The following is a 16,609-nucleotide window of genomic DNA, read 5'->3' as shown; positions in this document are numbered from 1 at the left end:
GTGTGTGTGTGTGTAGCTGTAGGGACAGCAGCTGGGGGATTTGTCTCCCTCTCTGCACAGATGAAAATGTTTATCATTTATGTAACTTCACTTCCTGTCTCAAGGCCAGAGAGGGTGCAAACAGCTCAATGGGTGGACCATGAGCTATTGGGTGGGTGACCTTGGCTATTGACCATTGGATACAGTGGACCTAAGGGGAGCTGGGGATGGGGTGGTGGCATAAAGCAGTTTCCCTTCTGTGTTCTTTTTCCCCCAAATGGGAGAATGGCAGAGGGGAGGTGGGGGAAAGATTCAGAGGAATTTCCTAGCAAAACTAGAAGAAGCACTAGGACATGCAGTTCATCAGCTTGGACATCTTTTCACATATTCAGGGACCTCTCAGTTCTGTCTCCAGCCCTGGGACAGGAACTGGATTCAAAAGTGGGAACATAGAAATGGACCCCAGGCTTAGGTCAGGTTTCCCCACCTTCCCCACTTGACAAGATAGCCCAGCTGTTAAGTGATTCAGGGATGGGAACATTTTCCTGAAAGTACCAGAAACAAACTTTGAACTTGACCATGATGGGGATGGGCTCCTTTTGGAAAAGAATGCTGGCCTCCTGAAATCTTTGCCTGGTGCTTGGCTGCATATCTTCTTTGCAGGCAAAGGGATCACCCAGCCATCAGTGGTGGGAATGCCCACAGTGCAGCTACACGGGGAAAATGAGACAGGGTGAAGAAAGGTGTGGGGACCGTGAGTGAGAAATGAAGAAACTGAATGAAGAAGAGAAAGGATCAACCATCTGGTTGGAAGGGATGGAATGTCCCTATTTTCCTTAACTGAGACTCCTGCCTTGTGGTCTTCATGAGCTTGGTGCAGCCCTGACAGGATCCTTCAGGGACACCCTCACCGCATGCTGCACAGGAGGGTCCTTCAGGCTTCTCGGGGGGAAAGTGTTGCTCCTACTCAGCCCACCAAAGTTGATGTGGGCAAAAGCATCAAATGCTTCTCATGTTCACCCATGTACACTGGGGCAAAGGCAATGAACAGTTTAGGGTAATGACTGCTGGAAAAGAAATTTTCAAAGAGGTGGGAGACACCAAACAAAGGAGCAGAAGTTTTGTGGGACGTTCTCATGGATGGTGTTGTACAAGAAGTCCCGGGCCCTCCTGAGAGACCACTGTTGGTCTTCATGCCCAGAGAGGTGAACAAGTCAGGGGCATCCTGGGCCATGCCAATGCCTTCACTTTGTCCTACCTAATGAATCATAGGCCTAGAAAGAAATGGTTCTAATATGTAAGTCTTTGCTTATTTCTTATCCCCAAAACCCCTTTGCAGCTTGGTTTAAGTAACCAAGAGGCTGGTCTCCTGAGTTTGAGAACTTCCCTTGCTCTGCTGTCTTGTATTCCAGATTGTCCTACCGATCTTGCCCATGAGACAGTGAGCTCCCTGAGGAAAGGATCTCATCTCTCTTATACTCCATTCTGTCACCTGCACCAAGAACAGCCTGGAACGGAGTAAGTGTTCAAAGTTTAGAACCTTTGCCTGATGGTCTGCTTCTTTCTACCCACCCAACTGTGAGCCAAATGAGGACATCTCGGTCTGCAATCCATACTGGCAGGTATGCCTGTCTCAGTGCAAATGAAACAACCAGAGGAGAGCCCTCTGGCTGGGTTTTTGATGTCACGCTGTTAGCCAGCTTTCATGTTTCAGGTTCTTTATTGTATAAACATTGCTGTTCCTTGGAGGGCTAGGTACCTGTATCCTGCAGCTGCATGTGTATCTCCCCGAATTTAAATTTCATGACTGCTTTGCAGAGATGTCATGGGTAGCAACAGGATCCCCAATCTTGAGGGGTTGTGATGTGTAGCTTCTCCAGCTCTCTGAGGCTAAAAATACCCTGGCTCCCTGCGTCTCCTCCAAGAGCTGTAACCTCATTATGCAGTGATGACTGTCTTTCGTGGGGAAGGATGAGGGATCAGAGCCGCCTGGTATTACACACACAGAGACTCAGAAGGAGTCTTATTTGTGGCTTTCACTTTTCATTTGGCTTCTTCTGCTCAAGTCAAAGAGATTAAAATTAAGGACCTAAGAGAGGAATCAAAATATTAACAGCTTTTTGTTTGTTTGTTTGTTTTACTATTTCCCCTGTCCTCTTCGGAGGGCAGTTTAAGGTCATAGGAAAATAAGCTCAGGCTATGGGACCTGGTTTGTCATGACAGTCTGGTTTGTCATTATTCTCTGTGTGACCTTTCGGAAGGTCATGTCTCATGGTCACTATTTCTTCAGCCATAAGATGGAAATATCAACTCACCTGATGGGTTATTTTAAATGAAAGGGAAATCCAGCTCTCAGTTGTCCTCTTGTCTTGGGGATCCTTTGTTTCTCTGGGCTGCCTCTGTGATCACCCAGCACCCAGTCAGATGCAGATCTCAGCACCTCCTCAAGCTCCTCTAAAGGACCCACTCACACAAGTGTCTTCATGAGTAAGGTCAATTTTGCTGAAGCATTTGCAAGATTGAAAAGGAAGTTTATATTACATACATGATTTTTTTTCAACTCTCATTACTTGTTTTTTGCTCTCTAAAGAGCTTCAGCTGAGCTGTCGTAAGTATGATGCGGGAAACAATGCTCTTCTTTTCAACCCTTCGGGCACAGAGGGACCAGTCCGCCTGGCCCCTCTCATTCCCGCTTGGGGAACTTGAGTTCCTTCCCTTGTCATAGTTATGTAGAATAGTTTTCCACCCTCTAATCCTTGGGGTCTAGCCCCTGAGGCTCTGAAGTCCTAAAGGACTTATGAAAACAAATTTCAAAAAATAGGCAAGTGTCTTTAATGAGAAAGTCGTGTCCTTGTTGTAAAGAAAATTTTAAAATCTCCCTGGGGTCAGACTGCTTAGATTAAATTCTGATTCTGCAGTTTATTACCCTGTGATCTTGGGCAAGTTGTTTCCCCTTGGTAAATTGTAATTTCCCTGTCTCTAAAATAGGAATCAGAGAACTTACATTATAATGTTGTGTGTGTGATTAAATGAGATGATACCAAAAAAGGGCTTAGCACAGGATCAGGCTTGTAAGCCCACAAATGTTAAGAAACAGATGTGTAAAATGCCTAGTACATAGCGAGCTTTCAATAGGGAGCAGCTATTGCTCTTTCATAGGCTTTTATGTGAGTCAGATGATGTCATGTTGTCACGTACATTAAAATGGTAGAGATTTCAGTCACTGTTGGGGAAATATTTTCAATTGAATATGCAGTTAGGTGGGGAGCATTTCTGTACTCATTAAATCAGAACCATCTGTGAAAAGGAACCATCCTGGATGGATTTGGAAACGTAAGTTTTCCTATGTGTTCAAGAACCTTTTAAATTTAGGGGGATGCATTATCTGCCCCATATCATTTCCAGACCAAGGTACAGTTATTCTTTTTCCCTTATTAAGTATAGTCTGGGTTCGTGGGGTGGTCTTTCACCTTAGCCAGAGATCTGGCCAATAGGATTCAGTTCCACAGGTATTTATGTACTTTAATCTCATATGGCTTTTAGTGAATGGTGTCACCTACTTCATGGTAGACAAGGTGATGTGCCACCCAGATTCCCCTTCATGGAAGAACTTGTTGCCCTGGTTATCAGCAGGCAACCTTAGCTGACAGCTTCTTTGGGCTTTGCTTCAGTGGCAGGAAGACCCCCAAGGGCCTGCCCTTCTGAGAGAGTCTCCTTAGAATGACTGATGAAGGCATAGGCTGGAGGATGTAGCCTGCCATGTAGGCTGGAGGAGGGCCTGTCATGTTGATACTTCAGAGAACTACTCTGTGGGGTTGGCTGAGGCATTGTAGGGTCTGCAGCTCAGTTGGGCTTCTCCACCTGCCCAGTCCTTCTCCTGCCTTCCTTCCTCCCTCATGCATTGATCCCTAACAAATATCCTGCAAACCGAACTTCATCACTATGTCTGCTTCTGGAGAACTCAACCTGTGGCATGTTATTACATTCTTGACCTACATCCTTGACCTCTTAAGGAATGCCTGGAACCATGCTAAATATTATGGGGTTTATAAAGGAAGTACACAAGTTCTTGTACTCAAGGAACACCATAGGGAGACAGAATACACACACACACCCCTAAAATAGCTAAGTAATAATGCAACATTATTTACGTGAAAATATGTGAATTTGCGTGATTACATGGCAAAATGAAATGTAGAGAGAATATATACAGAAAATTACCAATAAGACCAGGTTAGTTCAGGGATTTTTCAGGCTTGTGTGGGTTCTGAAGTTTGAGGGGAACTGGAGTAAGCATTCTAACATGTAATTGAAAAATGTTTTCCCTTTTAGGAGGAAATAGGCAGACTGGCCTTCCCAATTCGTGATAAACAAACAGATTAAATTCAGCTATTAATCCCAAGAGTCCTTGCAGTTCTTTCAGAAATTGCAAAACCAGAGCCTAGAAATCACTGGGACTGCAGCCGGGTGGAGGAGCCATGCTTGTTTTTAATACTGCTGACCTGACAGCTTAAAAGGTCATCATGAGGTACTGGGTGCACAACATGTTGGGCAGACTTAAGGAGATTCTGGAAGGTTGTAGATAAGAAGGTTTCACAAAGACAAAGTCTGTGCTCAGTTACGGAGCTCCAAACTTGCCTCCCAGACAGCTTCCTATTCAGTTTTAAGTGTCAGATAGCAGGGCCTCTGTCATCTCAAACCCTGGGTCCCTTTAATACAATGAGGAGGAAGGTCTACTAGGCATTTGTAGGATGGGCAAATATATGAGCTGAGCACAGGAAGAAAAGAAAACTCTTCCATGCTGCCTTGCTCATTCATTCATTCACTCATTCAACATTATTTATCGAAAGCCTATTATGGGGGGGAGAGCTTCAAGATGGCAGAAGAGTAAGACACGGAGATCACCTTCCTCCCGACAAATACATCAGAAATACATCTACATGTGGAACAACTCCTACAGAACACCTACTGAATGCTGGCAGAAGACCTCAGACCCCCCAAAAGGCAAGAAACTCCCCACGTACCTGGGTAGGGCAAAAGAAAAAAGAATAAACAGAGACCAAAGAATAGGGACGGGACCTGCACCAGTGGGAGGGAGCTGTGAAGGAGGAAAGGTCTCCACACACTAGGAGCCCCTTCGCGGGTGGAGACTGCGGGTGGCGGAGGGGAAAAGCTTCGGAGTAGCGGAGGAGAGCACAGCAACAGGGGTGTGGAGGGCAAAGCGGAGAGATTCCCGCACAGAGGATCGGTGCCGACCAGCACTCACCAGCAGCCCGAAAGGCTTGTCTGCTCACCCGCCAGGGCGGCCGGGGCTGGGAGCTGAGGCTCGGGCTTCAGTCGGAGCGCAGGGAGAGGACTGGGGCTGGCGGCGTGAACACAGCCTGAAGGGGCTAGTGCGCCACGGCTAGATGGGAGGGAGTCCGGGAAAAAGTCTGGAGCTGCCGAAGAGGCAAGAGACCATTGTTTCCTGGTGCACGAGGAGCGGGGATTAAGAGCGCCGCCTAAAGGAGCTCCAGGGATGGTGCGAGCCGCAGCTATTAGCGTGGACCCCAAAGACGGGCATGAGACGCTGGGGCTGCTTCTGCCGCCGCCAAGAGGCCTGTGTGCAAGCACAGGTCACTCTCCACACCTCCCTTCTGGGGAGCCTGTGCAGCCCGCCACTGCCAGGGTGCCGGTATCCAGGGACAACTTTCCCGGGAGAACGCACGGCACGCCTCAGGCTGGTGCAATATGTCACGCTGGCCTCTGCCACTGCAGGCTCGCCCCGCATCTGTACCCCTCCCTCCCCCGGCCTGAGTGAGCCAGAGCCCCCGAATCAGCTGCTCCTTTAACCCCGTCCTATCTGAGCGAAGAACAGACACTCTCAGGCGACCTACATGCAGAAGCGGGTCCGAATCCAAAGCTGAGCCCCGGGAGCTGTGAGAACAAAGAGAAAGGGAAATCTCTCCCAGCAGCCTCAGGAGCAGTGGATTACATCTCCACAATCAACTTGACGTACCCTGCATCTGTGGAATACCTGAATAGACAACAAATCATCCCACATTTAGGAGGTAGACTTTGGGAACAATGATATATATATATATATATATATTTTTTTCCTTTTTGTCTCTTTGTGAGTGTGTATGTGTATGCTTCTGTGTGTGATTTTGTCTGTATAGGTTTGCTTTTACCATTTTTTCTAGGGTTTGTCTATCCGTTTTTTTCGTTTGTATGTTTTTTACTTAAAAATTTTTTTCTTAATAATTATTTTTTATTTTAATAACTTTATTTTATTTTACTTTATTTTATTTTATCTTCTCCTTTCTTTCTTTCTTTCTTTTTTTCCTCGCTTTTATTCTGAGCTGTGTGGAGGACAGGCTCTTAATGCTCCAGCCAGGTGTCAGGGCTATGCCACGGAGGTGAGAGAGCCAAGTGCAGGACAGTGGTCCACAAGAGACCACCCAGCTCCACGTAATATCAAATGGCAAAAATCTCCCAGAGATCTCCATCTCAACACTAAGACCAAGCTCCACGCAACAACCAGCAAGCTAAAGTGCTGGTCACCCTATGCCAAAAAACTAGCAAGACAGGAATAAAACCCCATCCATTAGCACAGAGTCTGCCTAAAATCATAATAAGGCCACAGACACCCCAAAACACAACACCAGATGTGAACCTGCCCACCAGAAAGACAAGATCCACCCTCACCCACCAGAACACAGACACTAGTCCCCTCCACTAGGAAGCCTACACAACCCACTGAAACAACTTTAGCCACTGGGGACAGACACCAAAAACCAACGGGAACTACGAACCTGCAGCCTGTGAAAAGGAGACCCCAAACACAGTAAGGTAAGCAAAATTAGAAGACAGAGAAACACACAGCAGATGAAGGAGCAAGGCAAAAACCCACCAGACCTAACGAATGAAGAGGAAATAGGCAGTCTACTTGAAAAAGAATTCAGAATAATGATAGTAAAGATGATCCAAAATCTTGGAAATAGAATGGAGAAAATACAAGAATTGTTTAACAAGGACCTAGAAGAACTAAAGAGCAAACAAACAGTGATGAACAACACAATAAATGAAACTAAAAATTCTCTACAAGAGCTCAATAGCAGAATAACTGAGGCAGAAGAACGGGTAAGTGACCTGGAAGATAAAATAGTGGAAATAACTACTGCAGAGCAGAATAAAGAAAAAAGACTGAAAAGAATTGAGGACAGGGTGCTTCTCTGGTGGCACAGTGGTTGAGAGTCTGCCTGCCGATGCAGGGGACACAGGTTTGTGCCCCAGTCCAGGAAGATCCCACATACCGTGGAGCGGCTGGACCTGTGAGCCATGGCCACTAAGCCTGTACACCCGGAGCCTGAGCTCCACAATGGGAGAGGCCAAAACAGTGAGAGGCCTGCGTACCGCAAAAAAAAAAATAAATAAAAAAAATAAAGAATTGAGGACAGCCTCAGAGACCTCTGGGACAACATCAAATGCACCAACATTCGAATTATAGGGGTCCCAGAAGAAGAAGAAAAAAAGAAAGGGACTGAGAAAATATTTGAAGAGATTATAGTTGAAAACCTCCCTAATATGGAAAAGGAAATAGTTAATCAATCCAGGAAGCACAGATGGTCCCAGGCAGGATAAATCCAAGGAGAAACAGGCCAAGACACATGTTAATCAAACTATCAAAATTACATACAAAGAAAACATATTAAAAGCAGCAAGGGAAAAACAACAAATAACACACAAGGGAATCCCCATAAGGTTAACAGCTGATCTTTCAGAAGAAACTCTGCAAGCCATAAGGGAGTGGTAGGACATATTTAAAGTGATGAAGGAGAAAAACCTACAACCAAGATTACTCTACACAGCAAGGATCTCATTCAGATTTGTGGGAGAAATTAAAACCTTTACAGACAAGCAAAAGCTAATCAGCACCACCAAACCAGCTTTACAACAAATGCTAAAGGAACTTCTCTAGGCAGGGAACACAAGAGAAGGAAAAGACCTACAATAACAAACCCAAAACAATTAAGAAAATGGTAATAGGAACACACATATTGATAACTATGTTAAATGTAAATGGATTAAATGCTGCAACCAAAAGACACGGACTGGCTGAATGGATACAAAAACAAGACGCATATATATTCTGTCTACAGGAGACCCACTTCAGACCTAGGGACACATGCAGACTGAAAGTGAGGGGATGGAAAAAGATATTCCATACAAATGGAAATCAAAAGAAAGCTGGAGTAGCAATTCTCATATCAGACAAAATAGACTTTAAAACAAAGACTATTACAAGAGACAAAGAAGGACACTACATAATGATCAAGAGATCAATCCAAGAAGAAGATATAACAATTGTAAATATTTATGCACCCTACATAGGAACACATCAATACATAAGGCAAATACTAACAGCCATAAAAGGGGAAATCGACAGTAACACAATCATAGTAGGGGACTTTAACACCCCACTTTCACCAATGGACAGATCATCCAAAATGAAAATAAATAAGGAAAAACAAGCTTTAAATGATACATTAAACAAGATGGACTTAATTGATATTTATAGGACATTCCATCCAAAAACAACAGAATACACATTCTTCTCAAGTGTTCATGGAACATTCCCCAGGATAGATCATATCTTGGATCACAAATCAAGCCTTGGTAAATTTAAGAAAAATGAAATCATGTCAAGCATATTTTCTGACCACAATGCTATGAGACTAGATATCAGTTACAGGAAAAGATCTGTAAGAAATACAAACACCTGGAGGCTAAACAACACACTACTTAAACCAAGAGATAACTGAAGAAATCAAAGAAGAAATAAAATAACTAGAAACAAATGACAATGAAAACACGAGGACCCTATGGGATGCAGCAAAATCTGTTCTGAGAGGGAAGTTTATAGCAATACAATCCTACCTTAAGAAACAAGAAACATCTCAAATCAACAACCTAACCTTATACGGAAAGCAGTTAGAGAAAGAGGAACCAAAAAACTCCAAAAGTTAGCAGAAGGAAAGAAATCATAAAGATCAGATCAGAAATAAATTAAAAAGAAATGAAGGAAACGATAGCAAAAATCAATAAAACTAAAAGCTGGTTCTTTGAGAAGATAAACAAAATTGATAAACCATTAGCCTGACTTATAAAGAAAAAAACGGAGAACACTCAAATCAATAGAATTAGAAATGAAAAAGGAGAAGTAACAACTGACACTGCAGAAATACAAAGGATCATGAGAGTTTACTACAAGCAACTGTATGCCAATAAAATGGACAACCTGGAAGAAATGGACAAATTCTTAGAGATGCACAACCTTCTGAGACCAAACGAGGAAGAAATAGAAAAGATGAACAGACCAATCATAAGCACTGAAATTGAAACTGTGATAAAAAATCTTCCAACAAACAAAAGCCCAGGACCAGATGGCTTCACAGGCAAATTCTATCAAACATTTAGAGAAGAGCTAACACCCATCCTTCTCAAACTCTTCCAAAATATAGCAGAGGGAGGAGCACTCCCAAACTCATTCTACGAGGCCACCATCACTCTGATACCAAAACCAGACAAGGATGTCACAAAGAAAGAAAACTACAGGCCAATATCACTGATGAACACAGATGCAAAAATCCTCAACAAAATATCAGCAAACAGAATCCAACAGCTCATTAAAAGGATCATACACTATGATCAAGTGGGGTTTATCCCAGGAATGCAAGAATTCTTCAATATATGCAAATCAATCAACGTGTTACACCATATTAACAAATTAAAGGGGAAAAACCATATGATCATCTCAATAGATGCAGAGAAAGCTTTCGACAAAATTCAACACCCATTTATGAGAAAAACCCTCCAGAAAGTAGGCATAGAGGGAACTTACCTCAACATAATAAAGACCATATATGACAAACCCACAGCCAACATCATCCTCAATGGTGAAAAATTGAAACCATTTCCATTAAGATCAGGAACAAGACAAGGTTGCCCACTGTCACCACTATTATTCAACATAGTTTTGGAAGTTTTAGCCACAGCAATCAGAGAAGAAAAAGAAATAGGAGTAATCCAAATTGGAAAAGAAGAAGTAAAGGTGTCACTCTTTGCAGATCACATGATACTATACATAGAGAATCCTAAAGATGCTACCAGAAAACTACTAGAGATAATCAATGCATTTGGTAAAGTAGCAGGATACAAAAGTAATGCACAGAAATCTCTTGCATTCCTATACACTAATGATGAAAAATCTGAAAGTGAAATCAAGAAAACACTCCCATTTACCACTGCAACAAAAAGAATAAAATATCTAGGAATAAACCTACCTAAGGACACAAAAGACCCTTATGCAGAAAATTATAGGACACTGATGAATGAAATTAAAGATGATACAAATAGATGGAGAGATGTATCATGTTCTTGGATTGGAAGAATCAACATTGTGAAAATGACTTTATTACCCAAAGCAATCTACAAATTCAATGCAATCTCTATCAAACTACCACTGGCATTTTTCACAGAACTAGAACAAAAAATTTCACAATTTGTATGGAAACACAAAAGACCCCGAATAGCCAAAGCAATCTTGAGAAAGAAAAACGGAGCTGGAGGAATCAGGCTCCCTGACTTCAGGCTATACTACAAAACTGCAGTAATCAAGAAAGTATGGTACTGGCACAGGAACAGAAATATAGATCAGTGGAACTAGTTAGAAAGCCCAGAGATAAACCCATGCACATATGGTCACCTTATCTTTGATAAAGGAGGCAGGAATATACAGTGAAGAAAAGACAGCCTCTTCAATAAGTGGTGCTGGGAAAACTGGACAGCTACATGTAAAAGAATGAAATTAGAACACTTCCTAACACCATACACAAAAATAAACTCAAAATGGATTAAAGACCTAAATGTAAGGTCAGATACCATCAAACTCTTAGAGGAAAACATAGGCAGAACACTCTATGACATAAATCACAGCAAGATCCTTTTTGACCCACCTCCTAGAGAAATGGAAATAAAAACAAAAATAAACAAATGGGACCTAATGAAACTTAAAAGCTCTTGCACAGCAAAGGAAACCATAAAAAAGACGAAAAGACAACCCTCAGAATGGGAGAATATATTTGTGAATGAAGCAAGTGGCAAAGGATTAATCTCCAAAATTTACATGCAGCTCATGCAGCTCAACATTCAAAAAACAAACAACCCAATCCAAAAATGGGCAGAGTACCTAAATAAACATTTCTCCAAAGAAGATATACAGATTGCCAACAGACACATGAAAGAATGCTCAACAGCATTAATCATTAGAGAAATGTAAATCAAAACTACAATGAGATATCATCTCACACCGGACAGAATGGCCATCATCAAAAAATCTACAAACAATAAATGCTGGAGAGAGTGTGGAGAAAAGGGGACCCTCTTGCACTGTTGGTGGGAATGTAAGTTGATATAGCCACTATGGAGAACAGTATGGAGGTTCCTTAAAAAACTAAACATAGAATTACCATACAACCCGGCAATCCCACTACTGGGCATATACCCTGAGAAAACCATAATTCAAAAAGAGTCATGTACCACAATGTTCATTGCAGCTCTATTTACAATAGCCAGGACTTGGAAGCAACTGAAATATCCATCAGCAAATGAATGGATAAAGAATATGTGTCACATATATACAATGAAATATTTCTCAGCCATGAAAGGAATGAAACTGTTATTTGTAGTGAGGTGGATGGACCTAGAGACTGTCATACGGAGTGAAATAAGTCAGAAAGAGAAAAACAAATACCATATGTTAACCCATATATATGGAATCTAAAAAAAATAACGTCTTAAAGAACCTAGGGGTAAGACGGGAATAAAGACACAGACCTACTAGAGAATGGACTTGAGGATATGGGGAGGGGGAAGGGTAAGTGGTGACAAATTGAGAGAGTGACATGGACATATATACACTACCAAACGTAAAATAGATAGCTAGTGGGAAGCAGCCGCATAGCACTGGGAGATCAGCTCGGTGCTTTGTGACCACCTAGAGGGGTGGGATAGGGAGAGTGGGAGGGAGGGAGATGCAAGAGGGAAGAGATATGGGGATATATGTATACGTATAACTGATTCATTTTGTTATAAAGCAGAAAGTAACACAGCATTGTAAAGCAATTATACTCCAATAAAGATGTTTTTTTTAAAAAAAAAAAAGAAAGAAAGCCTATTATGTGCCAGGAACTACACTGAGCACTGACCTCAGAGCTTAATGAGGGCTTGTGGGAGCAAGAGACCATAAAAAATAATGCCAATACATAGGGCAAAATGGGGGGAAGGCTCTTCAGCACAGGCTAGTGGGAAAAGCTTTTCAAAGAGAAGACAAATCAATGGAAACCATAGAACCAGAAAAAGTTGACCAGGTGGAAAGGTGGCAGGTAGGATGGGGGGGATGTAATTTTAGGCTGGGAGACAAGCATGTGGAGGGAGGCTAGGACAGAAGGTAGCCTGGCTTTTTTGCAGAACTGCAAAGAGGCCTGTTGTCTGGAGCTGATCAAAGGAGGGAGTAGGTAACTCAGATGAGGATAGAAAAGAGGCGGGGGGGCTTCCCTGGTGGCGCAGTGGTTGAGGGCCCGCCTGCCGATGCAGGGGACACGAGTTCGTGCCCCAGTCCGGGAAGATCCCACGTACCGCGGATCGGCTGGGCCCGTGAGCCATGTCCACTGAGCCTGCGCGTCCGGAGCCTGTGCTCTGCAACGGGAGAGGCCCGCGTACCACAAAAAAAAAAAAAAAAAAAAAAAAAAAAAAAAAAGAAGACGGGGGCAGGTCACTCAAGAAGATGTTCAGGAGTTTGGATTTTGACCCAAGAGAAAAGGAAGCTATTTAAACTTGAATCATGATCCAGTTAAATTTAAAAGCACATTCCTCCTGCAGGTTGGAGAATAGGTGCTCCCAGATAACGAGCAAAGCTCGAGAAGGACCAGTAATGATGGAAATTTTCTTTGTCTCTTTGTCTTTGTTCCCTTTGTCTATTCTTTCTCTCTCTTTCTGGTGGCCTGCAGCCCCAGAACTGTACTGCAAAGCTTGCCACCGTGGGTGCATGCTGATGAAACCGCTGATGCTCTAAACTATGTTTTGGGGGATGCGTACCAGACGTAATGGAGTACATCAAGAAAGAACATGAGTGTTGTGCCAGGTAGGTGCAGGTTGAATTTTGACAGCTCATTTCACCTTCCTGGGCCTCAATTTTTGTTCATCTTTAAAGAAAATTAAGCAGCATCCTCCCTACTCTCCTTCTATAAGAGAGGTGAGGAGACATGAGATATGACTTAGAGACATAATTTTTTAAAAAAAAAATAGAACCATTTTTCTTTAAAAAGTATTAGCATTAAATAACCAGGGAGGCAGGTTGACTACATTGGTGAGAAGTCAGAAGCACAGAATTTAAAAGAAAAGACACAATTTTGCTATTTTCAAGCACATATGGTTATAACAAGTAGAGAAACATTTATTCTCGGGGGTATGCTACAGAATTTTCTTATGGAGCAAACCATATAGCTTGGAAGAATGCCGTGAGAGGCTTGAGAGGCTGTGGGGAATGCACATCAGCTTACAGGGAGCCTTCAGAGAAAGGCAGAGCTATGTGCTAGTGGTAGGAAGGGAACTTTTTTCCTAAGAGGGAAGGAGAGAAAAGAAGAGGGGAGGGGACGGGAGGGAAGGGGAGAAGGGAAGGGAGAGCAGGAGAGGGCAGGGGTGGCAGAAAACTCTGCAGGGCATAATGTTTGCTCTCCCCCTTGACCCTCCAAATGTTCAGTGAGGTGATCTAACTCACAAAATGGGAGTAGCTTTATCTCCCCAGAAACAGAAGAATAGGCCAACACCACAATGGCTGCCAATCTAGAGACAGAAGTCATCAGGAGGAAGCAAGCTCCTAGGAGCCCCTAGAAATTTTGGTGACACTTCAGTCTTTCCAGAGCCATGGAACCAGCCATTGAAACAAAGGCTATTCTCCACAAGGCAAGAAAGCCACTACTATCACCTTGGTCATAAGAGAAAGCAAACAAAGGTCATTACAGAATATATTTAGATGGACCAGCATCTTGAATATGAGCACATTTTGCAAGGCTGCCAACTTACTTTAGGTCAGTTTTCTTATGCAGACTACACTTAAGGTCATTTTATCAACATCATTATTTTCTCTGGCAAACTCTTTCTTCCCAGAGCAGGAAAAGTTGCCTTCAGCCCAGTTCCTTCTCCAAATCATGTAATTCCATTACATATGAAACTAGGAGCGCTTATGTTCATCCTTTAAGAGGTTCTCCAAATAGAAGGCAGCACAGCTTTATCTAGGGTGTGGCTAGTAATGAACTCACTGACATGAATGGATGAAAGAATGGAGATCCATGCTTCCTGCTGGGCAAGAGGGCATTCAAAGGAGGAGCACATTTTTATATCATATTTTCAGATTTGGTTTTCAATGTGGTATTTTAATATTGTAAACTGTTTAAGGACTCTAGAAACTAACTTCATAGGTTCATATCCTATTTCTACCATTTGCTACTGCATGACATTTAACCAATCTCTTAACCAATCTCTCTGAGCTTTAGCTTTAACATCCATGAAATGGGCATACCTACCTTGTAGAGCTATTGCAAAGGTTAAGTATATATAAGTCCTTAGCACAGTACCTGGTACTCCATAAACACTTAGTAAATGTTCTCTATCTGTATTTCTATAACTATTATCTTTAATAATTTGGGCTCTTTGTCACTGCTACCCAGAGCTATAATTATATTTAAAAAAAAAAATTAAGAACACAATTTCTCACTAAACTAGACTAAGCCAAACTTTAAAGAAGATGGGTTCATGTTCGAAGTTATGCATTTGACATTTTTCATTCTGATCCTTGTTTTTATTGGCTCTCTCTTGTCGAAAGTGTCATCAAATTTTATCTGTCCTATTGTCACCTTCTGCGAAGGCAAAAGGAACAACCCTATTCAACTGAATTTGATAATGACACATGTACAGAATGACTTTGAGTTAAGAATGGAGATTATATCTAAGGCATGGGTTAAACTGGAGAAATGACATAAGTATGGGCACCATACCTAGACAGACATTAAGCAAATTCACCTTTTATCTCTAGTTCTGCTTGTACTTAGTTGTATGACCTTGAGAAGGTCACTTATCCTCTCTGAGTCTTGCTTTGCTCACTAGTAAAATAACACTAAGCAACATTGTCTAGGTCCATTTTTGTTTTAAATTGTATGTAATTCATATTACATTTTGAAAAATTGTAGAGGATATTCTGGATTTGGATCTGCAACTAGAATGTATGGTGGAAAAAGAACAGGGCTGAAAGCCAGAAGATACAGGGTTCTGAATACAGTGCTTCCCCTACATTTTTATTGTGACTAAACTCTTGACTTTATTTTTATTTTTTTATTTTTTTACTTTTAGAACACATTTTGGTATTATTAATTTGATAAAATCATTACTAGGTCACTTTTTTCTTTACATCAATTTCCTCCTTAAACACAATGAAGCATCAATTGTTTAACAAAGTAAATCATCCTTAAGTCTGTTCTCCTCCAGCTGATGGCCAATACTTGACCATCTCTTCCAACCTAAGAAAGTCACGAACACCCTCACAAAGTCCAAAATACAATAGAATCCGCTACGTGTGATTGTATAGCCTACTCTCATTCTTCCAGTTGCTTTTCATGCTTCTTCTGGTGTTCCTCTTCCTTGGCAGAGAATAACCACCTTGAACTATAAGGATGAGTTTCATATATACAATGGAATATTACTCAGCCATAAAAAGAAACGAAACTGAGCTATTTGTAATGAGGTGGATAGACCTAGAGTCTGTCATACAGAGTGAAGTAAGTCAGAAAGAGAAAGACAAATACCGTATGCTAACACATATATACGGAATTTAAAAAAAAAAATGTCATGAAGAACCTAGGGGTAAAACGGGAATAAAGACACAGACCTACTTGAGAATGGACTTGAGGATATGGGGAGGGGGAAGGGTAAGCTGTGACAAAGAGAAAGAGAGGCATGGACATATATACACTACCAAACGTAAGGTAGATAGCTAGTGGGAAGCAGCCGCATAGCACAGGGAGATCAGCTCGGTGCTTTGTGACCACCTAGAAGGGTGGGATAGGGAGGGTGGGAGGGAGGGAGATGCATGAGGGAAGGGATGTGGGAACAGATGTATATGTATGACTGATTCACTTTGTTATAAAGCAGAAACTAAAAAAAAAAAAAAAAATAAAAAATAATAAAAAAAAAGAACTATCTGTGGGCCTAAAAGGGGAAACATATTTGCTCTGTCTCTTGCATTTGCAAGGGTTAATGTAGCAGTGAACAGGAAAAATAAATAATTAGGACTACAGACTAATTTAAATGTTGAACTTTGGGTGACTCAAAGTAGGACAACAAAGGCCCAGCCTTTTGATCTTGCCATACTGCCCTGTCCTCCCTTTTCTACTCCTTCTGAACCCATTTACCCACTTGGGGATTTGGATATTTCCTGAGCTACTCTGAGTCAAGGAGCTCAGAAATCAACTAGAAGTAAATAAGGACGATTTGCTGGAGAGGAAAACAGTATAAGACCTCCAAAGGAAGTGAGACA

This window comes from Mesoplodon mirus, assembly GCF_964341445.2.
Source record: "Mesoplodon mirus genome assembly, chromosome: 5".
NCBI classification, from domain to species: domain Eukaryota; kingdom Metazoa; phylum Chordata; class Mammalia; order Artiodactyla; family Ziphiidae; genus Mesoplodon; species Mesoplodon mirus.
The sequence above is the reverse complement of the archived record's forward strand: the minus strand, read 5'-3'. Positions refer to the sequence as shown.